We start from the raw sequence: 12,663 nt of genomic DNA on the forward strand, positions 1-12,663 counted from the left end.
GAAATAGGTTGATTAGTGGAAGAGATTGGGTACATAATACAGAGAAACAAACACAGCAGCCTAGTGCTGCATAACCCTCAGTAGAGAAGGTGATGTGGGAGGACTTGGAGAGATGGTAAATTAGATAGGGAATCAATTAGGTAAGAGTGGTAGGATAGCTTTGGTCATAGTAAGGGCTCAGTTGAGATTAGCTAGCATAAATATAATTAATTCAGTCAGCATGGTTTCATGATTTCCTTGAGTTCTATTCAGAAGTACAGGAATCAGAGCAAAAAAAAAGGGTCATAGTGGGAATAATCCAGGATCGGGGGATGGCAAAGCATGATCAGTGATAGGCCAAGGGAGCAAGGATTCAAGAGTAGATGATAAGGTACAATTGAACTGGTTTACCAAGGGGTCAAGATTGGGAAGGAGGAGGAGTGTAGCCAGAGCACAAGTGAAATCTGGGGTTAGTCCTGAGGTACAGATAGAAGGATTGGTAATCATGACGAAGTCAAAGAATAGGTTTAGGAGAAGTAAGGCATCTGAAGAGATGGAAAGATCTTAAGATTGAAATCAGATCAAGGACATTCGGAGTTCTTGAGCACAGGGCTAGATTGGCAAGATCAAAGAGATGATCTTGTGTGTGGCTGAGGCAAAGTGAAGGAATAAGTCACAGGAACTAGAAAGAATTAAGAAAATGAAAGTGAAGGAACCTGAGGGAGCATCCACATGTGTGACGAAGTCCTTTAGAATGAGGAGCAAAGTTGGAAGGGAGAGGAAAACTATGAGCCAGACACTGAACTCACTGAGAAAGAAGGGGGATTGTTTCTGGGGGTCAGTAGATAATAGCTGCCAGACTCTGGTTTGGATGATAAATGTGTATATCATGAATATCAAAGGAGTAGAAATCGCTGACTGATGGCAGTAGATGAATTTGAAAGTGACAAGAGTATTCTGACTCTACCACCATGATCAGTAAGAAAATGGGGTATACTAACACTGGGAAAAGTGCTGAGGGAAGCAGGAAGGAATCAGGTCTCCATGAGCCCCAAAAGACAGAAGGAGTGAGAAGGAAAAAGTTTTAGATTAAAGAAAGTTTATTAATTATAGCTGAGGCATTCCAGAGGGCACAGTGGAAAGGATGGGAAGCTCTGGATAGGAAATTAGTGGGAGTCAAAAACAGTGTAAACCTCGAGATCAGGGCCTTGTTTCGTTCTGCCCTCAAGGCTCTCAAGAAGCCAAGTAATGAGGCCATTTTCACTTATGATTTCTTGAAATACAATATTCAGACTTCTTAAAAATCATGGGGTTTTTTGTAATGTGATGATTCTTAAAGTTTTTCTCCTTGATCTTTTTTTCCTGATAAGTTGTTTTGATAGTAAATATCTTACATTTTCTTCTACTTTTAAATAGTTTGACTTTGTCCTCATCTTTTTGTCCCATTGATTTGTATTTGGTTTATTCTAATTTTCAGGGATTTTACTACTTGAGTAAGTCAAGAGTAGGAATTTGGAATCAAAGTTGGAATCAATCTTGGGGCCATTTGGTCTTTACAGAACACTGAGCCTGATCTTTGGGTGTGTGCTCTTCCCTGGCCACTCCTGTGGCCATGAGTGGTATCATTGATGCCATGCCAGGAGACTCTCACAAACTCAATGATGATTAATGACAACCTCTTCCTCATTCCCCTTTATATTTTTCTCATATCCTCCTCAAAAGTGGAAGAAGCCTAAAGCAAGGAAAGTCAATTTCTTCTCTAGTTAGAAGTGCTTGGTGCAGGCAGTGTACATACATGAACTTTATAAACCACTTGTCTGGACCTGTAGTAGCCTTTAGATATCCCTAGCCTTTGATGGGAGGACCTCTACCTCCTTTTCATCACCCTTCACCCATTACCAATAAGTTTTAATAGAACTAAGACTTTTTTTTCCCAAATAAGTTTTTTTTTAAATTTTATGCAGTTCTGTAAAACTCTTCTTTAATAATTTGATTGGTGTAACATTAAAAATATAAATCAACTTTGGGAGTATTATCATTTTTATTATATTGGCATGGTCCGACCATAAGCATTGAATATTCATCTAGCTATTGAAGTTGTTCTTTATTTCTTTAAGAGGAACTTTGTATTTGAATCTCTACCCCTGTCCCCAAGTCCTTTGGTATGGGACTTTCTCCTCATTGTGTAGATGAATGCCTTGCCCAGTATGAGAGGCAGGGTTGAGTAGTTGAGAGTTGTTTGTTGTTGCTTGTCTTTTGCTCTCAAAGAAGATATCAGGGAAGTGATGTCATGACATGCAAGTGAATTGGAAAGTGTCAGGGCTGTGCAAAGACACCAACCTCGTTTTCTCATCTGGAATCACCAGCTGAGCCACCACTGGGTCCGATGGTGACTGGAGATGGCCCTGGATGCAGCAATCTCAGAAAGAAGGCCTTGGCATTAAGGAAGACCTGAAAAGGTTTCTTGGTGAAGGTGGGATTTTACCTGAGATTACTTCCCATGTTTCTCTGTCATCATCATTTCTTACAACACAGGAATATTCCATTATAATCACACTCCACAGCATATTTAGCCATTCCCTATTCAGTGGGCCTCTATTTTGTTTGCAGTACTATTCCTACAACACTCTTCTTCCCACTACTCTACCAAACTCCTAAGCACAGTGCTTTGAATATTTGTTTTATTGTATATCTTACATGAAGAAAAACGTTTTAATTGAGTTTATACTCTCATTTTAACAATTCACTCTTATGAGTCATTTAATGAAAGATGGTTTTTCATGAGCAGCCACTACCTTCTTTCCCCAAGTCAACTATTTTGGAAACTGCAAGGGGGATGTGTGTGGTAATTATATATTGGTAACACCTACCCTAGGTGAAAAAAAAAAGCACTATGGTCTTATAAAAAAGCAACCTACATTTCTAGGTGTTTTGTACTATTCCTCCACACTTTGTCTCATGAACAATTGCTCTAATACATTAGGAATTGACCTATTTTGATGAAATATATAAAAGATTTTATGAGCTGTTGAGAGTGCGAGAAAGGAAAAAGGAAAGCTCGTCAGTTCCCATCAAACTTCAAGTGGCTTCAGGCTCTTCTAGCTTCCAGCTTCCAGAGGGAAAATGGACAAGATCAACCCCACATCAGGTTGTTGAAGGAAAAGACTCTGGGAAGATATGAGGTCAGTCTCTATCATGTTCCTATGCCCATTGCTATACTAAAGATTTTGGGGAGTTTCCCTTTGGGTGACATCTAGGACACTCTCATGATTGAGCTGAGTTACTTTGCTCCTAATGGGAGACTGCTTCACTCTGTATTGCCTGATATATATGAATGGATTTCTTTGTGTTCACTGTGAAACTGATATTTGGTGGGAAAGGGATTAAGCCTTGGATATAGAGCTAGGAGTCCCTGTCCCTCAATAAAAATGACACAGTGATCAGAAGTTAGATCGAACCTGATCATATCCCCTAGATTAACAATATTTATATTTATAATTATAATTATAATTCTAGCCTTGTGCCCCTTCTCTGAAGACAGCAGAGAGGTGACCTCTAGCCTCAACCTTCTGCATCCTCTCCTGGAAGGAATTAAAGTCTTTCTTTGGAGAAGAGTAAGAGGAGAAGAGATTGGAAATGTCTATTCTGCCTCCCTTCAAGCTACTCTAGGGGAGCCTTCACAACCATGGGGCTTCATCACACAAGAAGACTATTTCCCTATACAAGTCTTTTGTGTGTCTTGATCCCTGGATATACTGTGCACTTTCTAGTTATTTGGAATGGGATTTCCCATTTTTATTATTGCCTCCTGGATTTTGTTATTGTATAGGATCATATATATACATGTATATATACATATATATATGTATATATATATATATTACATAGGAAGACTTAATTTTTGAGGGTTTATTTTTCAGCCTGCAATTTTGCTGAAAGCTATTGACTCAATTAGTATCTTTGATGATTCCCCAGGTTTTTCTAAGTAAACCATGATGTCATCAGCAAATAAAAATGGTTTGATCTCCTCTTGATCTATTTTTATGCCTTTAATTTCTTTCTTGTCTTACTACTATTGATACAATTTCTAGAACCTGTCACTTACTCTCTTTGTGCCTCAATTTCCTAATCTATAAAATGAGGGATAGGACCAAATGTCAAGTCAACAAGCATTTATTAAGAATTTACTTTGTGCCAGGCAATGTCCTAAGCAGTGGGAATATGAATTACAAGCTGAAAGACAGTCCTTGCCCACAAGGAGCTTACATTTTAATGAGGGAAGATAACTCATAAAAGGAAGGTGAAAAGAAATGAGGTTGTTGGGAAGAGTTGGGGAAACAGTCATGGTAGAGAAAGTTCAGAGAGTTGGGAGCAGAGCCTGGAGAGTAGAGAGATGAAGGCACACTGGTCTCTGAGCTTTCCTTAAAATGGACATTCTGGGAAGAACCAGCCAATCAAAAATGGGGCCATGGGGCAGAGTGGACTTCTCATGGGAGAAGTCCAGGGATAGATTGAACTTCCAGGGTGAGGCAGTTTCTGTGGCATGGTAGAAAAAGTCCAGAGTCAGAAGTGGAGTCTGAAGAGGAATGAAGATTCAGCGACCTCTAAGGTGCCATCTAGTTCAAAAGCTATGATCTTATGTCCAAAACAAAGCTCATTATCTTTTCCTCAAAATCCATACCTCTTCTGGACATCCTTATTTCTGACAAGGGCACTGTCATCCTTCCAGTCACCTAGATTGACAGCCTTGGTTATCCTTGCCTCCTCACTCTCCTTTAGTCTACAAATACCAAATTTTGCCATTTGTCAAATTTGTCTATTTTCACCACACTTCGTATCTATCCCCTTCTTTCTTTCCACATGGCCATCTACGCTAGATCAGGCTCTCCTCACCTTTCCCCTGAACTACTGCAGTAGCCTTCTAACTTGTCTCTCTACACTCCAATCCATCCTCCACAAAATTGCTGAAATGACTTTCCTAAAATACAGGTCTACGTCACTCCCTAATTAATAAATAGAACGCTAACATCTATGTAGTGCTTTAAGGTTTGCAAAGTACTTTACAATATTTAATTTTACTCTAACAACAAGTTGGGGAGGGAAGATTAGGCTGTTATTGCACTTACCTTACAAAAGGCAAAGTTAAGTGACTTGCTAGTAAATATCTGAGGCAGGATTTGAGCACAAGTCTCATCGACTCCAAGTCCGAAGCTCTAGCCACCGTGCCACTTAGCTGCCTTTTCAATGGTTCCATATATCTCCTAGGATCAGACATAAACTTCTCTGGCTTTTAAATTCCTTCACTCTCTGGTCCCACCTTTACCTTTCTAACTCTTCCAAATTATGGGGTCAACCCAACCAACCTTCTTGCTTCTCTTTATTCATAATATGCCATCTCTCATCTTTGTAACTTTGCATTAACTGTCCTCCATGTTTGGAATGCATCCTATCTCTTTGAATTCCTTGTTTCCTTCAAAACTAAGTTTAGGCACCACTCTCTGTATGAATAGCTGCCAATTCCCTCAGCTACTGGAGCTTTTATCCCCAAATTACCTTGCATTCATTTTATTTCTATTTTGTATATATGTAATACCTGTTTAACTTGGCTCTCCCACAGAGACAATAATTGTTATTACTATATCTTTAAGAGCCAAATGGAATGTTGTAACAAAAAAAAAAAAAGGCAGTTTTTCCTGGCAGTCAGGGAGCATCAGTTGAAAAAATAAATATCTTGCTATGAAATCTACTCCCTTTTTAATCAGAGAGAGTATGTTTTTGACCTTTTGAACTTTAATCTATGTAAATCTATTATGAGTGAGTCTAGTGAAGAGATTGTTTTTCCTGTCATGGCTGGACACAACAAAGAAAAAGGAGATGAAGAGACTTTCTTTTTTGAAGAAATTCTTTTCACCTGTATCTTGTATAATTGTACAGACTAGTTGAAATGGTCTGTAAGACCATTCATGTAAGAGAGGCTTGAAACCTGCACATGTGTGAACATTCTGCATTGGCAACCTTTTTCTATTGGCTTTTTGTTGTTTGATTATTTTCAGTCATGTCCAACTCTTCGTGACCCCACTTGGGGTTTTCTTGGCAAATATACTAGGGTGGCCTGCCATTTCCTTCTCCAGATCATTTTACAGATGAGGAAACTGAGACAAACAGGGCTAAAGGACACAGCTAGAACTCAGAAAGATGTCTTCCTGACTCCAGGCCTGGAAGTCAATCCACTGTGCCACCTAGCTGCCCTTCAGACACAACTGGGGTTGTGGGAGGTCTGGAGTGAGGAAGACTTGAGTTCAAACCTAGCCTCATTCACTTACTAGTTACATGACCCTGGGCAAATCATTTAATCTGTCTGCCTCAGTTTCCTCAATTGTAAAATAAGGATAAGAATAGCACCTCCCTCTCTGGGTTGTTGTGAGGCTCAATGAAATAGTATCTATATTGCCCTTAGCACAGTATTTAATAAATGCTTGTTTCCTTCATTACTTTCTATATCCAGTGGAAGAAAAGGGAGGACCTCCCAGCACCCTCAAGGTGCTAGAACCTGGAGGCATAGGGAATGTGACTGACCAGGCCCTCTGACTGTGGGACCATGGTGAACCTGTGTTACATTTGCAAAGATTTGTGAGAAATAGACACCTGCTATCTTGAGAGAAACGTTCATTAGACTGTGACTCCTTGAAGGCTAAGACCCTCTTTTGCTTCTGTTTGTATTCTCAATACTTAGCACAGTGCCTAACGTTTTATTGGGTGATTAAGAAACAACTGATCAATAAATTGATTTCACAAATGTACAGAAGTGATGGGTCTTTATAGTGTTGGTTTGAAATACTTCCTCATAAGTAAATATTATAAATCGATTTGTTTTATCATGTTATTGTTGTCCATAAATTATACGTAAAACTACCATTGGGAAAATAAATTTCTCCAGTTTATTTAATATTTATTAAGATAGAGTGGAGGACTTAAGCTAATTAATGAGAAAGAGGATTTAATTTTATTTATTAGGAAGAAGTGTTCCAAACATAGCCCTAGATAACTATGGATAATGAAATTAAATATGAGAATAAGTCAAAGGATGAGGGATGACAAACAAGTGAATATGGTCAACTTTAAATACTTGCTACTCATCTACATGTACATGTTGCCTCCCTTGATAGAAGGTAAATTCTTCAAGGTCAGGAAGTATTTCATTTTTGTTTTTGTATCCCCAGCAATAAGCATAATACCTGGCACACAGTAGGCTTAATAATGTTTGTTGATTTATTGCCCGATTTTTGACTTCTGTAAAAAGAATTCAATAAAAATTCATTAGAGAGAGTGATATACATATTCATATCCATATACATCAAGTAAAAGAGAATAAAAACACATGTATTTACTTCTTTAGGACGTTGTAACATTAATTACAATTATATTAATAAAGAATGGTCATGCATTACTGATCTGAAGATCAATTATCAAGATGAATTATATCTTTTTCTCTATGTGATGGACTCCTTAAATAAGCATTTTATGAAATCCATGGGAGTGAGGGTTGGGAGCAAAGCTATACTTAGGAATTCTTGCTTCTGGGAAAATTCATTGTGGTAGCTAGAGATAGGGAGGAGGGTAGTAGCAAGGCAGAAAACAGTCTGGAAGTAGGTGACATTGCACCTGTGTGGGGTTGACTCATCTCCCTGAGAATAACTCCCCCACAAATCCTGAAAGAAGAGCACTATAGTAAGAAGTCATACTATAAAGAGAGCTTGTCACAATAGGAAGAAGATGCTATACTAGGGAGAAAGCACTCCTCACCCAGACAGCAGCACCCTGAGAAAAAGTCTTGTCCAGCTCATAGAACTTACAACCCTCCTAACAGAGTACAATCCCACGACCTGAGATCCCTTCATTTCTTTTCTGCCCTGAGGACAAATGAGCAGAATGCACAACTCAAATTTATTTTATTTTCTCTGCAGCTAGCTGTTTACCCTTGTAAGGTAGGTATATGGGAGAATTTAGGAAACATGTACATTGAGACCAATTTAAATACTAATGAATATCTTTTGAGGTCTTCTCTCTCTTTCCATACTCTAAAGGATCATGTAAAACTGGGGACTGAGAGGAAGACCAGACCTAGCCCAAGCTTTCCTTGGTGAACAGGCAGTCAGTCAGTAATGAGTCAGTCACCTATGGCAGCTTACATGAGGAAGCACTACAGAAATGTGAAAGCAGTGCTGAGACATGCCTCAAGTGGAAATTCAAGTTCAAGCTCTCTCCACCCTAAATGAAAGAAAAAGCAAACAAATCTGGGGGAAGGTGACTTCTCATTTCCTGTGGGACTCATCACAACTCAGCTTAGCCCAGCCCAGCCTAATTTTGCTCACCTCAGCCAACCAAGGCAGCTACATTTTCTCTTGAGGAAGGAAACTGGAGCTAGGGATGAACTTTACTTAACACTTTTTGGAAATGTGTACATAGTTCATAAGATTTAAGAGATGGAAGGAACCTTCAAGGTCACCTAGTCCAACCTTCACATGTTACAGATAAATAAAACAAGGTCTATAGAGGTGAAATCAAGCCCAAGGTCACATAGATAACAAGTAGCAGAGTGAGGATTCACATCCTCTGATTCCCAGCCCAGGGTTTTCTTCACTTTCCCATCTATTGAATAGAATCCTGTTTCTACAAACAGGAGCTGGCCCACCCCGGGGTAAAAAAAAAGATTAGGTTGCTCAACACTTGGCTCAGCCCTAGTTTTGGCTCAGACTTACATTAGAAAAACAGCTAGTAAATCTCTTTGCTTCCATACCTCAATTTTCCCACTTGTAAAATGAGGGTGTTAAGATCAACCAGAGGATGACTGATGAACAGATGTAAAAAGAAGCCTCCTCCATATGTATATTGCACACCGCAAAGATTTTGACATTGGTCAGCTCTTCTTAGTGATATCAGTTGCTATGGGTAAATGTCAAGGCTTTTTGGCAGGTGTACTTCCAAGGTCACAAGCAAGAATGTATTCCTTTAAGGCTAGACCAGTCTTCCCCATAATGTGACTCTGACAACTCCCTTAAAAAAATGTTTTATTGAAACTAACAGCTATTCTCTATTAGATATATGGTCAAAAGCAGACAATTTTCAGAGGAAGAAATGTAAACCATCAACAATTATATTAAAAAACTCTCTAATTCACTAATAGAAGAAAGCAAATTAAAGCAACTTTGAAGCTCTACCTTACACTCTAGCAAAGTAAACATATAGAGGAGTTGTAGAAAACTAGGTCCATTAGTGTGCTGTGGGTGGAGCTGTGAACTGGTCAAGTTATTTTTGAGAGCAGTTTGGAACCATGCCCCCAAAGTTGCTAAACTCTGTGTGCATGTCCCTTTGACCCAGGTAACCACTATTGGGCCTAATACCTCAAAGAGATCAAAGAAAGAGGAAAAGGTCCTGTATGTACAAAAGAAAAATATTTATAGCAGCTCTTTTCTTAGCAGTCAAAAACTGGAAACTCACGGGCTGTCCTATCAGGGGATGGCTAAACACATTATGGCATATGAATCTGATGAAATATACAGTTTCAGAGGAAACTGAGATCTTTATGAACTGACGCAGAGCAAAGTGAACAGAATTAGAACAATTTATTCAGTAATAACTTTAGAAAACAACTTTGAAAGACTTTAGAACTCTGATCAACGCAATGATAAACTATACCAGGGGACTGAGGATGTCACCTGCTTCTAGACAGGTGATGATTTTTAAATGCAAATAGAAACCTATTTGGGGGCAAGGTTAGTGTAGAAGTTTGTTTTGCTGGACTAGGCAAGCTAATCATAGGGGGTTTGTTTTTCCTCTTCTTATTTTGTGCACTAGAGGAGGGACAAAGTACAAATACATGTGAAGTAAATTTATTTTAAAAATCATCTAGTAAGGAAAAATATTTTTAATGACTAAGAAAATATGATGACTTTCAAAATTTTGATTACTTTTATAACTACATCTGTCATTTTCTGCCACCCCTCTCCACCTTGATATCTCCCTGGTAACAAAACAAAACAAAAAAACATTGAATATAGACATTATGTCTAACACTGTATTCTGTACACGTAGTCCCCTGTATCTCTCTCTGCAATGGCAGAAGATGGATGTTTCATTATCTTTTCTCTAAGGCTTTTTGTTGTTGTTTTTTCCTCATTATTCAGAGTTCAACTTCCTTTTAGCGATATTTTCTTTTGTAATGGGGAAGAGTCTAGTAAATGTACAGACACTATCAATTTGATGTTTTCCATGTGGGAGATACTGGGTAGCTGCTTCTGGGAGATGAGAGCACTGGAGCAGGTACAATCATTCTGTGTTGACTTACTACTTGATTAGGAGAAACTTTTTTCCATTAGCTACATAGTTAGAGGAAGGTGGTATCTTTAAAATGACCCATGTGAGCACTGATCAGGGCTTTTGCAGGATTCCTATTTGAGGGGGAAGCCAATAAGATGCTTCTTTCCTCTCCTCTCCCCACCCCCCACCTTTTCTTTTATTCTTTTTCCATTTAAGAAGTGGAATTTCCAATCTAGACCAGAAGTATAAGCCATGAGGATCTAGGAGTCCAGGAATCTAGGCTGGTGATAAAGTCTTAAGGAACATAGATCAATCATCTGGAGTGACCTTTGGGCCAGACAGAAGTTGATAGTGATGCCAGCTTTGGATTTGAACTTGGTGGAACTAAAGCTATGTAGGAACTGAGCTGTAAGTTGTGAGCCTAACCCTTTCCCCACACCTCAACCCCAACCTCAAGGCAGAGGATCCTGAGGGTGAGCTGTAACAGGCCTGCCCCAGGGAGGCCAGAGTCAATCATATTACACATTTTCATGTGTTACAGTTATGAGACATGTAGTACTAACCCTGGACTACGCCTCCAACTTCAGCTTGTACGCTTGGGTTTTATCTCTACAGAACCAACCTTTTGATAATAATAATAACTAATATTTACATAGTCCTTACTATGTGCTAGGCCCTGTGCTAAATGCTTCACAAATATTTCATTTGACTCTTACAACAATCCTGGGAGGAAGGTGTTATCATGAGCCCCATTTTTATAGATAAGGACACTGAGGCAAACAGAGGTTCAGTGTCTTGTCCAAGCTCACACAACTAATAAAGTGACTAAGACCACATTCGAATTCAGGCCTTCCTGACTCCAGACCCAGCGCTCTATCCACTGTGCCCCCAAAACTACAGCTCACCAACTCCACAAATGAGCTTCTTGTTACAATGGTGAGGTGTCAGGGCCTCGTTGAGCTCAATCCCCCACAAATACCTCAGTAGACCCCTAAATTCACCAGAAGGACCAAAGATAAGACCAAAGAAGAATGACAGCAAGCTCCTCCCTCTAGTGCAGGATTGTACAAAAAAAGTCCACCAGAAACCTGTGGAAGCTAAGAATAAGTAAGTCAGAGTGTGCAGAAGGTACAGAGCTCCAGCAAGACCCAAAGAATGAGGCAGAGCTAAACCAGAATCTATGCAGGTCACATTCAGACAACAAAGTACTAAGGTCACCCCACCTGAGCTGTGGCTGGAAATAGCTAGTTAGCCCTCTTAAAAGAGAGTTCAAGAGGTATCCTGAGCCACTGAGTCAGGACCAGGGCAGTAACCAGATCGAGCAGTACCCAGACTAGAGTCATCCTGGAGCCACAACTGGAGACAGAGCCAGATTGGTGCAGCTAAGTTCCAACGAAGCTCCAAATGAACCACAAAAGAAGTCAGGGTCATAACTACACCCAGGAAACACAGTGTTTGGGAATCCTGTGCCTGAGTCAAACCAAAGTCCAGGCAGCTCCAGGCCCAATGAAGGACCAAGGCAACTCATACCTGAGCAACAGCAAAAGCCAGGGTCAAGATACCATCTGGGCAGCAAAATACCTGAGGTCTTGAAAGAGGCCTGTAATCAGCCAAATAAGCATATCTAGTTGGGATCTCACAATTACAAGAGACTGAAGAAGAAGGAGACTTAGCACATTTCCTGGAATGTAGTGATGACTTAATAAACACTTGTTGATTGACTGAAATGGGGAACAGGCCTAAGCAGAGCCAATAGGAGACTGAGCCAGAAACCCCAAAATTCCTAAAATAGTCAGGGTCTGGTTTTCCAAGCCCATCATTCTCCCAAAATTGCTTTCTCCAAAGTTACTAATGATCTCTTAGTTACCAAATCCAATGATCTTTCTCACTCTTCATTGTCAACTCTGCAACTTTTGGCACTCTCTCCTCCTTGACACTTTCTTCTCTTTAGGTTTTCAGGACACCAGTCTCTCCTGGTTCTCCTACTTTTCTAGTCTTCTTACACCTTACTAACCAACATATACTCTTCTGTCTGGTGACACTGGCCTCCTGGCTATTCTGTTAACAAAACATTCCATCTCTCAGCTCCAGGCATTTTCTCTGACTGTCCCGAAGGCCTGAAATGTTCTCCCTCCTCATCTCTGCCTCCTGGCTTTTCTAACTTCCTTTAAGTCCCAACAAAATCCCATCTTCTACCTACAGGAAATGTTTCCCAACTCCTCTTAATTCTGGTGCTTTCTCTCTGCTGCTTCCTACTTATCTTGCATATAACTTATGGGTATATTTCTTTGCTTGTCGTTTTCTAATTATGTTAGGTTGTGAGCTCCTTGAAGTCAGGTATTATCTTTTTTGTATCCCCAGTACTTG

At 39.7% G+C, this 12,663-nt stretch overlaps 1 long non-coding RNA gene across 1 annotated transcript; it reads left to right on the forward strand.

Annotated features, from left to right (window-relative positions):
- Positions 1 to 2,962: 2,962 nt before the first annotated feature.
- On the forward strand, positions 2,963 to 4,013 carry LOC140518047 (uncharacterized). Its single transcript, XR_011971814.1, has 2 exons — positions 2,963 to 3,161; positions 3,496 to 4,013. It is a non-coding gene; the product is annotated as an uncharacterized lncRNA (long non-coding RNA).
- Positions 4,014 to 12,663: the final 8,650 nt, after the last annotated feature.

This window comes from Notamacropus eugenii, chromosome 1 (genome assembly GCF_028372415.1).
Source record: "Notamacropus eugenii isolate mMacEug1 chromosome 1, mMacEug1.pri_v2, whole genome shotgun sequence".
NCBI classification, from domain to species: domain Eukaryota; kingdom Metazoa; phylum Chordata; class Mammalia; order Diprotodontia; family Macropodidae; genus Notamacropus; species Notamacropus eugenii.